Source organism: Henckelia pumila, chromosome 3 (genome assembly GCF_033568475.1).
Source record: "Henckelia pumila isolate YLH828 chromosome 3, ASM3356847v2, whole genome shotgun sequence".
Taxonomy (NCBI): domain Eukaryota; kingdom Viridiplantae; phylum Streptophyta; class Magnoliopsida; order Lamiales; family Gesneriaceae; genus Henckelia; species Henckelia pumila.
The window spans coordinates 186,415,456-186,431,554 of record NC_133122.1 but is presented as its reverse complement, the minus strand read 5'-3'; the positions used below and the strand labels follow the sequence as shown (position 1 = coordinate 186,431,554).

General features: G+C 34.3%; 1 non-coding gene across 1 annotated transcript; it reads right to left on the bottom strand.

Moving 5' to 3' along the window:
- Positions 1-14,100: 14,100 nt before the first annotated feature.
- On the bottom strand, positions 14,101-14,207 carry LOC140894002 (small nucleolar RNA R71). The gene has a single exon (XR_012153558.1). It is a non-coding gene; the product is annotated as a small nucleolar RNA R71 (small nucleolar RNA).
- Positions 14,208-16,099: the final 1,892 nt, after the last annotated feature.

Below are 16,099 nucleotides of genomic sequence, written 5' to 3'. Positions count from 1 at the left end.
AATTGTTGTTCAATTACCGTCAAATTCAATGGCAGTGGCCGATCCCCCAAACTTACATATATACTCGCATCCAAGCGCACGCTATGCGTTTGTGAGATAATATATAAATCCTATGTATTTACATATACTCCTATATATAGAGTTTTGATATAATTGACAATCAGCATGGGCACCTACATGGACAACAACTGGCGTGAGATGTGATACCCTGTACATCCAATCAGTGATTGTCACGTCAGTTGTTGTCCATGTGTAGGTGCTCATGGTGGTTGCTCATAATATATATCAAAACTATCTCTATATATATTTATTTTATTTTAAATATGTGATTTAAAAAATTGCATAAAATTAATTATATATTAATGTGGTTTATTTGCCACTACTACAAAAGAGGTGGTTAAGAAAAGAATATGGGAAGAAGTTGATAAATTGGAGTATTGATAGGCTAGTTTTAATGAATAATAGTTAGGGTAATTTGGTACAACCATTAAAATGACTAAAAACGACTACTCTAACACTCTTGTGCATTATATTATTATTATTATTATTATTATTATTATTATTATTATTATTATTATTATAGATACTAGTATTTTCGTGCACGTAAATGTAAAAATTGTGTTTTTAATTTTTTTAAAAAAATTAAATTGTAAAATAAAAAAATACAAAAAAGACAGTGTTTTCTTGAATAAATACTCACTACACAAATGCATCAATTTTAAAGGTGTGTGGAATTTTCATAATAAAAAAATACTCCAAAGGTCACACAAAAATTATTGTCACTTTGGTAAACAAGAAAATATATAATAACTAAAAAAATATAATGTCACATAAATTACTAATTTACCTAATAATTTTGGTTTTGTTGCGAATTAAGCTATGATATAATCGTAATTTGATCTCAAACTGCACCAATTAATTGAAATTTGTTAATTAAAAGGTCGAGAAAAGTGCAGTTTTAGTCCTTTACGTTTGTCACTTTGCGATTTCGGTCCGATACGTTTTCATATTTCAGTTTTAGTCCTGCACGTTTTGATTTTTGGCAATTTCAGTCTTTTTTATTCGAAAATGCTTACGTGGCACTATACACGTCAGCTCCACATCAGCACTGAATTGGTGCCACATCAGCGCCACATCAGAAAATGATTAAAATTGCCAAAAAAAATTAAAGATAGCGGACTAAAACTGAAATCTAAAAATATAGAGGACCATTAAAATCGCAAAGTGACAAATATACAAGATTAATAAAATAATTTTCCCTTAAAAGGTCTATACTATAATATTATATTAAGACATATACATATACACGTACACTAATAATTTTATTTCCCCCATATGACTAATAATAAAATAATAAAGCTAAAAGTTCAATTAAATCCCATGCAATGCCTTTTTTCCCTTGTATAACTATATTGTTAAGAAATTAATTTTTGGGCTCCTACCTTGTTATTTTCTATGCTGCGTTAATCCATAAATCGAATGTTGCATTTTTTTATTTATTATTATTATTCTTACAGAGTTTTTATTGTTGACCAACAAGTATGCATGGTTACCACATAACAATATTTGTTTACTATGAATCTAGTCAAAACTTTGTACATTTGTAATAAGATGAAAGATAAATTTTTGGAAAAATATTTTTTTGGTCCAATTACTTGTCTATTTTTTGGTTTTGGTCCATTAAATTTTCAAATTTTGGTTTTGATATACTAACTTTTAATTTTCGGGTACTTTGGTCTAACTGTTGATGAGGCACCGAAAAATGCTGACGTGGAACCAAAAAATGATGACGTGTCTAGCTGTCACGTCAGAACTTGGACCAAAATCATCGAAAATTAAAATTTAGTGTATCAAAACCAAACTTTGAAAAGTTAATGAACCAAAACCAAAAAGTGAACAACTTATTGGATAAAAAAAATCATTTCCACTAAATGTTTTAATGATTGTATGCTGGTGTATATTGATAAGCAAATTGCTAAAAAGTTCAACATAGATTCACTTGTATATGATTTTCATGATATATAGGAGAGACATCTACATATTAATACATTCAGAAAAGTATTGATGATGTATTTTAAGTTAAAAGTTGGTGCAGTGTTATTTTAATATTTGGGAGAGAATTTTAAAAGTTTGTGTTTGCAACTAATGGACCGACTTTCAAGCCCATTAGTTACAAATTTTATGAGCGTGTAATTCTTTCCCTCGAATCACATGCCGCCTACTCTCATTCCCATCTCCCTCTTCACGTTCAAAAATTTGCACCAAGGACAAGGAGAAACCTCCGTTCTCGTCCGTTCGAGGCTAGAATCGCTACCAAAGTGTCGATTATCCCCAACCTACAATGATCAAGAAATTTTTTAAATTCTTTTGAAACCACCATTCAAGATAAATGTATTTTGATATGAAAATTATGTCTGTTGATCTGTATGTATTTTATATAGCAATGATTCAATGAGTTTTTGAAAGAACATGATGTAGAATTATGATACGTGAATCGTTCTTAACGTTTTGTGTAAAGATTTTTTTAGATTTGATAAGAAAGATGCGTGAAACTCAGATTTTTGGTGTGTGTATTTTGAACGTAAAGTTTTTGGATGCAAATATTTTGTAGATTGTTGCTTTGATTGAATCATTTTTGAGTTTTGAAGTCTTTCACGAGTATGATCACAAGATTCAATGTGAGTGAGTTTGATTGAATGGGAATCGAAAGGATCGAATTCGGGGCCAAAAATCTCGAAAACTCTCGTATTTTATGCAGCAGCAGGGGTCATCCCGTAACTTCATTAAATGTTATTTTGATGTCCCAAAGCTAATTTTAAGGTCTTTTAAAGTGTTGGAACTATTTTAAAATAGTTTCATGGAAGGATGTTCAAGTTATGAAGTTAGAACGAAAAGAACGGCTCACGTGGATCAATTTGGCTATGTAGTGCATTTATATGTACTTTTTCTCGCGAAAGTTATATTCATTATGAAAGCATGAAGTTTTATAAATATAAATTTGTTGAACTCATTTCTTCCAATTAGCATGCATGATTTTTAAGAACGGAAGATTTAAAAGACATTCAATGTTTATGATGAGTAAGTCTGACGAATTTTATGATGATGATGATGATGTTTCAATGATGCATGATAAAATATTTTAACGTGGTATGGGTCTTTGTGGTAGCAGTGCGAGATTGGTACTCCGAGATAAGCTTCAGAGGGGCCCTCCCAAAGAATGAAGGTGATATGAATATATTATTGAACATGAAAAGCAAACATGACAAATTGACGTAATCGTGCCCTCAATCCAATAAAACAAAGATCCAAGTGTTTTTTCCGATCTTTGAAACAAGTAAACTTTGTGGAAATTCACCCCTAATTGATAATCAACTAGTAACAAATAATCACGATAACAATTGTGATTCAAAGAAACCTTCAAATAACTTGTATTAGACAATCCACGATGAAGAACAATCGACTAACACTACAAAGTTAATAAACTTTGATAAGTTTGATTTGAAGAACAAAGCAAAGCTTTGACAAAATTCTAGAGAGAATTTTAATTTGATAAAATCAATAATAATCTGAATATTATTTAATAATGAAACAATATAGTGTTATATATTATATACAACTCAAAAAGGTAAAAGATAATACCCAAAATATTAAAAGATAGTTTCCTAATGGGCTTCAAACACTCGAAAATAGGAAAATATTAATAAAATAAAAAAAATCACGCACACACACAAACAAACTGAGTGTGTGTAAATCCAGACCAAGCGCTGAGGTTCTAGGCAGAAGCGTTGAGGCGCTGGACTCTCGAACAGGTAGCGCTGAAGCGCTGAAGCACTAAAGCTCCATCTAATTTTTTTTTCGGAAATCACAACAAGCGCTGATGCGCTAAGATCAGGTGTTGTAGCGCTTGTTCTTCGAACAGCAAGCGCTGAGGTGCTGCTTAGGTAGCGCTTCTCCAGTGTTTTTTTCTTCACTTTTCTTCCATTTTTCTTCACTTTTTTGATCTTTTTGCACTTCAATAACATTTAAATATCCTCCAACTTTATCTCCAAGTAATCCCATTTCTTCTTGAAAATTTAGCATCAATCCTTGAAGCGCTTCTTTGAACTTCTTGTTACACCCTCTCGTAATTGGTCCTCGTGGCATCTTTAACGGATCTTTAGCTTCCTTAGAAACTTGACCAACATGCGAGCCATCCATGATCGCATCATCCTCCTCTTTTTGAAAAGGATTTGTCCTCAAATCTCGATCATCACCTACATCAAACAACGAAAGATAAAAAATATTAAAAGTAGTACTCACATTGTACTCACCTGGAAAGTCTAATTTGTAGGCATTTTCGTTGATTCTCTCAAGAACTTGAAATGGTCTATCACCCCTAGGTAGGAGTTTAGAACGCTGCTTTTTCGAAAAACACTCATTTCTCAAGTGCAACCAAACCCAATCGCCGGGTTCAGAAACAACCTTTTTTTTTTCCTTTGTTTGGTTGCTTGGTATATTGCAAGTTTTTCTTTTCAATATTTTCCCGGACCTTATCATGCAAACTCTTTACAAACTTCGCCTTGTTCTTACCATCCATATTAACCCTTTCACTCATAGGTAAATACATCAAATCCAACATAGATATGGATTAAAATCATAAACAATTTCAAACGGAGAAAAATTAGTAGTAGAATGCACACTACGATTATAAGAAAACTCAATGAAAGAAAAACATTCCTCCCAACATTTCAAATTCTTTCTAATTATAGTACACAAAAAAGTTCCTAAAATTCTATTAACAACTTCAGTTTGACCATCTGTTTGAGGATGACATGTAGTAGAAAATAGTAGTTTAGTACCAAGTTTGTACCATAATGTTTTTCAAAAGTAACTCATAAATCTTTTATCCCTATTAGAAACAATACTCTTAGGAATTCCATGCAATCTCACAATTTCACCCAAGAATAAATCAGCAACATGCGAAGCATCATCAGATTTATGACGCAATAAAATGATCCATTCTTGAAAACCTGTCAACAACAACAAAACAAAATTTCTTTCCTTCTTAGACATTGGTAGTCCTAGAACAAAATCCATAGAAATATCTACCCACGGTCGCTAGGAACAGGAAGTGGAGTATAAAGTTCATGTGGTTGTTGTCTAGACTTAGCCTTCTTACAAGTCACACATCTCTCACAAATCCTCTCAACATCATGCTTCATGTGAGGCCAATAGAAATGTTCATGCAATGTATGAAAAGTTTTAACCACATCGAAGTGTCCCATTAAACCTCTCCCATGTGATTCCCTAACAAGTAATTCACGAATGGAAGACTTAGGAACACACAACCTATTTTCTTTAAACAAATAGTCATAATTCACATAAAATTTATCTTTTGGACCACGCATACATGACTCAAAATTTCACCAAAATCACTATCTGTAGCATACAACTCTTTAACATGCTCAAATCCTAAGAACATAGAATCTATAGTAGATAAAAGTACATATGTACTTGATAGTGCAACAACTATCACATTTTTCTTACCTTGCTTGTACTTGACTACGTATGGAAAAGTCTCCACAAACGCCACCCACTTAGCATGTTTTTTCTTCAGCTTTTGCTGCCCCTTAAGGTGCTTCAAAGACTCATGATCCGTGTGAATCGCAATGATAAGTGCATTTTATGCACTTAATTTGCATGTATTTTAACTTTGATTTTGTGATTTATCGAGCGGATTTTATTCGTAGTTGTTGTTGTTTTTGTGATTTTCCAGGATTGGAAGTTAATTACATAGAAAAGGCGGAAAAAGAAATTACGGAGCAGAAAAATTTCAAATATTATCGGAGATAGAACATCCAAATCCGATCTCCACCGTTCAGAATGAATTTAATATGTTTTAAAGTTGCAGTCAAAATTTCAAATATTATCGGATATGATTTTTGAAAGAATTCTGCGCATGTATGGAGGAAGGGTAGCGCACCCGCGCTGGTTGCGGGAACACCCGGGCCCTTGACACACACAAAGGCAGTGCCTCAGCGCTAAGAAGGAGGCTCAGCTACGTATTTGGTTCGTAAAATGAGCGCCCGTACACTGGTCTTGTAGCGCAGCTGCGGAGAAAAATCTGTGCAATTTTTATGCAAAATTTCGAAACTTGGAAAATCTTGATTTTTTGGGCTTCTATTGATGGGCTTTGAGTTGGACTCTAACCTATATAAAATCACATAGAAATGCATCAGAGAGAGGGCTGGAACCACACGTATCAAGAAGAAAAAATCCGCACAAAATATGACAAAAAACACACGCACAAGAGGGAGAGGAAGGAGAGAAGGAAGCTGCACATCTTGAAGAGCTCGAAAGCAAATAGAAAAGATCAAAGACGAAGGACGCGAATGCTACTTCGGCTTTGTTTCTCTTTATCTTTACTTCTTAAATTCTGCAATTTGATGTTTAAAATCCAAAACATGATTTGTGTTTGTTTAGATTGCATCATGAACTAAATTCTTAAATATATAGGTTGATGTAGCTTAGTGGAGACAACTTCTACAACTCTTTAATTTATTTGATTGAATTTCCTTAATTTAATTATGTTTTCTAGAATTGATTGTCTTTCAATTACTAGATCAATAATTGAATTATCATATTTATTTGAAATCGGTTCTTGGGAGAGGGGATTTTGAATAGGATCAGTAGAAAATACACTGTTAATGTTTATATCGCTCGGGAGTGTGTATAACTTTAACAGAGCTTGTGTAAGAACATCGTTTATCACATATCATTAAGCTTAGATTTTTAATAGGGATATTGGAATCAAAGTTTAATTGATAAATTCTATTTGTTGCTTGGAAAAGGGGAATAGAAATAATTAAGTGTTCTTGACTATTGAATGAATGAAATTCATGAATATAAATTAATTAGAAGTAGTTGTTGTCGAAACTAAGTGAAATCAAATCCTCTAGATATTTTCTCTCATTTAATGTCTCTCAAGTGTGTTATTTGCTAATTAGTTTTCTTATTTAATTTATTTTAATTTGAAAAAAAATCTCATTATTTAATTTTCTAAAGAAAATTTAGCCTATTTTAATTACAAGCACTAATATAATTTTCAAGCATACTCCTCATGGGAACGATACTTTATTCACTCTATATTAAAACTTGACAATCGTGCGTTTGTGAGCGAAAAATCACGCAAAAAGTTTTTGGCGCCGTTGCTGGGGAGTATTTTAATTGAAGTTATCTTAGTTTTGTTACCAATTAGTCTAGATTTTAATTTAGAGTTCTCTTTACTATATTTTTAGGTACTGAATCGTTTTTATTCTTCTTAAGTGAAGTTTATGCGAAGATCTCAAAGCGTTGATTCTCTACTTTTCGATCCGGAGATTGAAAGAAAGGCAAGAGCTTTGAGAAAGTTAAGAAGAGAAGAAGTGAAAGATATGGCTGAGAATAATCCACCTCCTTTGGTTCCAATTAGAGATCAGTTCAGGCCCGTAGTCCAGACTCACTATTCTAGAATAGGTCGTGTAACCATCAATTCTAACAATTTTGAGCTAAAGCCTACACTGATCAACATGGTTCAGCATAACCAGTTCAATGGAAGCGCCATGGCTGATCCTCATCTGCATCTGAGGACCTTTTTGGAGATAACAGACACAGTACAAATTAATGGAGTTTTTCTGAAGATATAATTAGACTGCGTTTGTTTTTTTTTCCTCTCAGGGATCAGGCTAGATGTTGGCTGCAATCACTGCCGTTGAGAGGCATTACTACTTGGGAAGACATGACAGTGAAATTTTTGGCGAAATACTTTCCTCCTGCCAAGTCCAACCAATTGAAGATTCAAATCAGCAATTAGGTAGCATGATTCTGAACAGCTGTACGAGGCTTGGGAGCGTTACAAGGATTTGCTCAAGTGATGCCCAAATCATAAATTTACAGATTGGGAGCAGATTGAATTATTCTATAATGGTCTGAATGCACCTACAAGGATGTCTATATATTCTGCTTTCGGGGGTGCTATATTTGCAAAAGATCTTGCTCAGGCGTTTGAGATGCTAGAAAAAAATGACTATCAATATCTTTCAGTGGCCGAATGAACGAGACTTCATCCAGAAATCAACCAGATTCTATGATGTTGATCCTCTCACTTCTTTATCTGCTCAAGTCTCAAAATTGAGTACACAGATAACAACTATGAGAACTAGAAAATTTGAAGGTAAGGCTATCACTACTGAAGAGACACACACTCCTAACGAGGCCCAATACATTAACACTAGAGTCTATGGAGGATATCGATGTAACCCTTTTTCAAATTCTTATCATCCTGAATTGCGTAACCATGAAAATTTTTCTTATGCAAATGACGAGAATGTATTGAATCCCCCTTTGGGATATAATACAAATAAGAGAGAAGGGAGGCCATATTTGGAGGACGTGGTTAGTACTTTTGTTGCGGAGTTTGGAAAACGAATGTCAATGACGGAATCTCGTCTTGATAGCTTGGAGACACATATGGTCAATATGGGTGCTAAAATGAAATCTATGGAGACACAAATTGGGCAGCTGACAAATGCACTGAAAGATCAAAACAAAGGTCAGTTTCCGAGTAATACTGAGGTGAATTCATTAAAATACTGTAAAGCCATATCATTGAGAAGTGGAAAAGAATTTGGAGTCAATGATCCGAAAGCTGAAGTTGAGAAGGAGAAGGCAGACGAAGAGGCTAAAGTTGGTGTGAATAAGGGTAGTGAGAGTAAGCCTATGGAGTTGAAGAGTGAGCCTGAAGAGAAACCTATGTTTAAGCCGAAGCTTCCGTACCCGCAGAGATTCAAGAAGAAATTTTTTGATGAATAGTTTGCCATGTTTCTTGAGATCTTTAACAAACTTCATATTAATATTCCATTTGCCGATACTTTGCTGCAACTGCCAAACTATGCTAAATTCTTGAAAGAAGTAATGTCTAAGAAGCGGGAGTTTGAGACGGTAAATTTTACTAAGTAGTGTAGAGCTATCCTTCAAAAGAAGCTACCACAGAAATTAAAAGATCCAGGGAGTTTTACGATTTCTTGAACTATTGGTTCTTCTAATTTTAATAATGCACTTTGTGATTTAGGAGCTAGCATTAATTCGATGCCTTTGTCTGTTTTCAGGAGTTTAGGATTTGGGGAGGTAAAGCCCACTACGGTTGCATTGCAGCTAGCTAATAGATCGCTCACATATCCACGTGGAATCATCGAGCTATTCTGGTAAAAATAGATAAATTTATTTTTCCTGTGGATTTTGTGGTGCTAGACATGGAGGAGGACAAAAATATGTCATTGATTTTGGAGAGATCGTTCTTGGCTACTGCTGAGAGTAAAGTAGCTTTGCCAAGAGAGAATGATCCGCCGGTGCCAAAGAAGAAGAAAAAGAAATCAAAGTTTAAGAGGATCGTTGAATATGTTTGGAGGGTGAAAGAGAAGGAAAAATCCTCCAATAAAGTGGCAATGGGCTAGAACAAGTATATAGTCGGGCTATGAACTATAAAGTGCTTCTTGGGAGGTAACCCAAACTAGTATTTTTTATTTGCTTTATATTTTATTTTAGTTGTTTTTATTTTATTATATTTTTTTGCATGAGAAAATTATACATCAATAATAATTTTGAGCTGTGTAGGTAAAAAGTGTGAAGCTGCAAGAGTTTAGGCACCACCCCTGAAGAAGAGCATTAAATGATAAAGATGGTACCGAGTACTGACGCTTGGTGTCCAAGATACGTGTCCTTGTTTTTATTTACTACTTTACATTGAGGACAATGCACGTATTTAAGTTTGGGGGGATGTGTGAAAATTTGAAAATTTTTGATGAGTTAGTTTGAGTTAAATGCATGATGTGTAATTGTGTTGGCCTATGATGATGAAAATAAATTTTTTGTACTAAAAAGTAAGTGTTAGCTATATTTAATCTTGAGTTTTCAGACATATGCACGAGGCCATGATTTTCGATTCTCCTAGAAATTAGAAAAAAAATATGTGGATTTGTGATGTGGATTAGAGGATTTGATTTTTAACTCTTGTGATTTTTGGTTGAGACTAAGATAGATTTTTATGAACACAGAAGTGATTTAGGAATTTTTGAATCAATTGAGCCTTTTTTGCCATTTTATATTCATGGAAGTACCAATCAAAATTGATTAGCTAAAAAGTTCAAAGAAAAAAGTTAATGGCGGAGAAAGTAAGGTGAGGGGAACCTTGGAAAAAAAAATGGATTGAAATTCTAGTCCAAATACAAAGAAAAACATGTATAATGTATGGAGTAAAAGAAAGCCAAGATAAATATCTGGCAATGCAATGCAAATAATCTTTTAGCTACTCAATACTGCCCAAATTGAAAAATATCTATTTCCTTTGCTTGAATCCTGAGTTCTTGATTACCAATTATATATATATCTGGATACTTATCTCCTTCTGATTATACTTGAGCCTAAAATTTAACCGAAAAATTCCTTTTGATCTGTGTAAATAAAGGTTGAACTTGGTTGAGAGTATTTTGAAACTTGAGGGCGGAGTTGATGAATTTACGAAGCTTATGGATTACATGATTTTATCGACAGTTAGGTAGGTAAATGAGATTTGCAAATCACACACACACGAGAACTCTTGAGAAAATTAGCCGACAAGTGGATTGAATATTGGAATATAAAATTTGGAGGCCGATTATATTACTCGTTATTGTTTTGCTCGGAACAAGAAAAATTCTATGTTTTGGGGGATTTGATAAGTGCATTTTATGCACTTAATTTGCATGTATTTTAACATGGATTTTGTGATGTATCGAGCAGATTTTATGCGTATTTGTTGTTATTTTTGTGATTTGCGAGAATTGGAAGTTAAGTACCTAGAAGATGCGGAAAAAATGAATTACGGAGCAACAAACTTTCAAAACTTATCGGAGTTGATAGAGACATCCAAATCCGATCTCTACCGTTCAGAATGAATTTAAGATGTTTTAAAGCTGCTATCAAAATTTCAGCTTGATCCGACGGCTAGAACTCTGGATATGATTTTGGCAAGAATTTTGCGTGTGTATGGAGGAAGGGTAGTGCACCCACGCCCTGGACACACGCAAAGGTAGCGCCTCAGCACTAATAAGGAGGCGCAGCTGCGCAGTTGGTTCGTAAAATGAGTTCCCCTGCATTGGTCTTGTAGCTGTCGTGGAGAAAAATCTGTGCGATTTTTATGCAGAATTTCGGAACTTGGAAACTCTCGATTTTTTGGGCTTCGATTGACGGGCTTCAAGCTAGACTCTAGCCTATATAAAATCACATAGAAACGCATCAGAGGGGGGGCTGGAACCACACGCATCAAGAAGAATATATCCGCACAAAATCTGATGGAAAACACACGCACGAGAGGGAGAGGAAGGAGATAAGGAAGCTGCACATCGTGAAGAACTCGGAAGCGAAGAAAAAATATTGAAGACGAAGGACGCGGATGCTACTTCGAATTTTTTTCTCTTTATCTTTACTTCTTAAATTTTGGAATTTGATGTCTAAACTCCAAAACATGATTTGTGTTTGTTTAGATTGCATCATGAACTAAATTCTTCAATCTAGATGTTGACGTAGCTTAGTGGAGACGACTTCTACAACTCTTTAATTTATTTGATTGGATTCCCTTAATTTAATTGTATTTTCTAGAATTGATTGTATTTCAATTACTTGATCAATAATTGAATTGTCATATTTATTTGAAATCGATGCTCGGGAGAGGAGATTTTGAATAGGATCATTAAAAAATACACTATTAATGTTTATATAGCTCGGGAGGGTGTATAACTTTAACAGAGCTTGTGTAAGAACATTTTTTTTTATCACATATCATTAAGCTTAGAATTTTAATAGGGATATTGGAATCAAATTTTAATTGATACATTCTATTTTTTTCTTGGGAAAGGGGAATAGAAATAATTAAATGTATATTGAATAAATGGAAATTATGAATATAAATTAATTAGAAGTAGTTGTTGTCGAAACTAAATGAAATCAATTTGATGCTTAATTCCCCTTAAAGGTGTTAATACTTGAGGTAACTCCTCCGGAAATAAGTTTTCAAATTCCTGCAAAAGTGATAAGTGCAATTTTTGCACTTATATTTTTACATGATTTGACTTGGCTTTTGTTATGTATCGAGCGATATTATACGTATTTTCTTGTTGTTTGGGTCGTTTTAGGAATCTCAGTGACAATTAATTTTTTGATGAGAAAAAGAAGTAAAAAATAAGAAATGAGAGACGAAAATAAGATTAAAGCAAAAAAAAAGTGCGAATATTGAAGCCGGAGCAAGAAAATGAGTGTAGAACACAGCGCACCCGCGCCCAAGATCAGCGCACCCGCGCTCAAAGGAAAAAAAGACGCTGCACACCCGCGCCCTGTATCTTCAATTTCCGAAAAAATTGTGCACCCGATCGGCGCTCCTGCGCCATGCCAGCAGTGCACCCGCGCTGCGAAGTCTCCAAAAATATGGAAAGTATTTATTCTATTTTAAAAGGGATTCTATGTATTATTCTGAGGAGTTACGAGGATTTTGAGAATTATTCAGAGAATAGGACGGTTGTTGAGAGTTTTGGAGTGCACAAGAGCACAAGAACTCGGTACGAAGACGGAAGACGGCGGCATACTGAGACGGAGAAGCTTTAATCTACTTCGTTCTAGTTTCTCTTTGAACTCTAATTTTCTAGTTCGATGGATTGTTTGAAAAACATGTGTTATTTGATTTTTAATTACGTTATGAACTAATTTCTTAGTCTAGAGGTAAACGGATTTTGACTAGAAACCATGATTTGGATATTTTGATTTATATATTTCAATTCTTCGCACAGTTTATTTGTGTTCTTCCTGATTTTAATGCTTTCAATTTACTGTCCATAGATTGAATGATATTTTATTTAGAATCTATCACTCGAGAGAAGAAATTTTGAATAAGACATAGAAAAATACATCTTTGGTGTTTATATTGTTCGAGAGACATATAACTCCATAGAAGTCGTTAGAATAATTACTGTGTCATTTATCGGATTTAATAGTTGAACTTAGATAGAGATATTGAGTTTGCTATTGAATAAGAATTTTCACTTGACACTTGAGAGAGGTAGTAGAAAATAATAGATATTCTTTGCTAATAAATTAGAAGAATTTATAATTAAACAATCATTAAAAATAAATTATGGTGGACAGTCAAATGAAGTCGAACCTCTAGCATTCCTATCGTATTGAATTTTCACGTTGCAACATCGTGGTTATTTAATTTTAATTCGTGCAAATTTTAGTTTTATTAAACTCAAACCATCTTCGTAGCTCTACATAGGATTAGGATTTTATTAGTTGCAAATATTTAATATAATATAATTTTATTCATTCTTTGTGGGATCGACTTGGACTCATTTTCTATATTAAAACATGACATCGTAAGCTTGCGAGTGAAAAATATGCAACATGTTTTTGGCGCTGTTGCCGGAGAATGAATTTTATTTGATTTATATTAAATTTAACTAATTCGTCTAAATTTGGATTTAGAGCATTTATTTTATTTTATTAGTTCTAATTTTAAATCTTTCTCTTTTGTTTATGCAATTTATGCGAAAAATCCAAAGTTACGACTCACTGCTCTTTGATTCGGAAATCAAGAAAACTGCTAAAGTTTTGAGAAACGCTAGAAGAGAAGAGTTGCAACAAATGGCTAAAAATAGATAAAACAGAGGAGAAAAAGGTGAAAATAATGCTCCGGTGCCGATCATAGATCACTTTAGACCGGTGATCAATAATCATTATTCTAGAATAGCTCGGCAAAACACCACGGCGAATAATTTTGAGTTGAAGCCAGCTTTGATTAATATGGTGCAGCAGAATCAGTTTAGGGGTGCAGCTACTGAAGATCCAAATTTGCACCTGCGCAGTTTTATGGAGATTGCTGACACAGTGAAAATTCATGGTGTTACTGAGGACACCATCAGACTACGATTGTTCCCATTATCTTTTAGGGACAATGCTCGCAGTTGGTTGCAGTCACTACCTCTTGGGAGTATTACGACATGGGATGACATGGCTTCAAAATTTCTGGCTAAGTATTTTCCGCATGCAAAGTCTGCCCAACTGAAAATAGAGATCACTACTTTCGAACAGCAAGATCATGAGCTACTGTATGAAGCTTGGAAGCGCTACAAGGAATTGCTTAGGAAGTGTCCGAACCATAATTTTCCAGATTGAGAATAGATTGAATTATTCTATAATGGTTTGAATGGGCCAACTAGGATTTCTGTGGTTGTTGCTGCTGGAGGTTAAATATTTTCTAAATTTCCTGCAGAGGCTTATGAGATGCTTGAGCAAATGACTATAAATAGTTATCAGTGGCCGAGTGAGAGATCTGCAATAAGGAAGCCTGCTGGAATTTATGAAGTTGACGCGTTCACGGCCTTGACTGCTCAAATGGCTACTATTTCTACACAATTGGCTGCATTGACCAAAGGGAATCAAGTTTCTACTGCGACGACATCTTTGGCGACTGCCGTAAATTTTGCTGATGAATTTGAGAGAGCTCAGCATGTTAACAATATAAATTTCAATAAATATCGAGGTAATCCTGCACCCAATCAATATCATCCTAGTTTGCGAAATCATGAGAAATTTTTCTATGCAAACAATAATAATGTGTTGAATCCTCCACCGGGGTTCAATACTCAGAATGGTGAGGGTAAACCATCTTTGGAAGATTTGGTGCATAATTTTATTTCAGAGTCATCCATAAGATTTAAAAGGAATGAGAACAGACTCGATAGTATGGAGACGCACTTGACCAATGTGAGCGTTTCTATGAAAAATCTTGAAACACAAATTGGTCAATTGGCGAATGCATTGAATAATCAGCAAAGAGGGGTTGTTTCCTAGCAATACTGAGGTTAATCCAAGGGATCAATGCAAGGATTTCACTCTTAGAAGTGGTAAGGAAGTTGGGGTAGATGACCCAAAGGTAGTGGATGGTGAGGATCGAGTAGAAGAAATTGACGTTGAATCTGAAAAATGTGTCAGCAAAAATTCCAGCAAGTCTGCAGTTGTGCTTGAGAAATCGCCTGTGCCAAAAGCTGTTCTGCCATATCCACAGCGGTTCTAGAAGAAAGAGTTGGATGAGAAATTTTCTAAGTTTCTTGACATCTTGAAGAAAATTCATATAAATATTCCATTTGTTAATGCTTTGGAGAAGATGCCACACTATGAAAAATTCATTAAGGATGTGATGGCAAGGAAGAGAAATATTGAAGAATTTGAGACGGTGAAGTTGACTGATGAGTGCAGCGCTATCCTGCAAAAGAAACTACCACAAAAATTGAATGATCTAAGGAGTTTTACTATTCCTTGTATTATTGGTGGTGCAACTATTAATAGGAAATTATGTGATTTAGGTGCAAGTATTAATTTAATGTCTTTGTCTATTTTCAGGTCCTTGGAGCTTGGCGAGGTGAAACCAACCACGATTACTCTACAGTTCGCTGACCATTCTCTTACTTATCCTCGAGGAATTGTGGAAGATGTATAGGTAAAAGTAGATAAATTTATTTTTCCTGCTGATTTTGTAGTGCTTGACATGGAATAAGATCAAGCTGTCCCTCTAATTTTGGGGTGATCATTCTTGGCGACGGGAAGAGCCTAAATTGATGTGCAGGAGGGTGAATTAACTCTACGAGTTGGTGGTGAAGCGGTCACCTTTAATATTTATAAAACCATGAAATACCAAGATGAGGTACATTTTTGTAGTCGCATTGATTTATTTAATTCTCATGAGAATAATTTTGGTACAGGAATGGAGTTGGTAAGGTGATTAATTAATTCTGTAACCCAGTTTGATGGTGATGATTGGGAACTTAGAGAGCAATTTTTTACTCTTGAAAGTTTGCAAGGAAAAAGAGGGTCAAGAAAAAATTGAAGAATTTCCTGAGGAGCCAATCAAAGAGGTACCAGTTTCTACTCCTGAATTGAAAGAATTTCCAGGCCATTTATGCTATGCATTTTTGGAAAAAAATTCGACTTACACGGTAATTATTTCATCCTCTCTTAGTACTGATGAAAAAGATAAATTATTAAGAGTTTTGAGAAA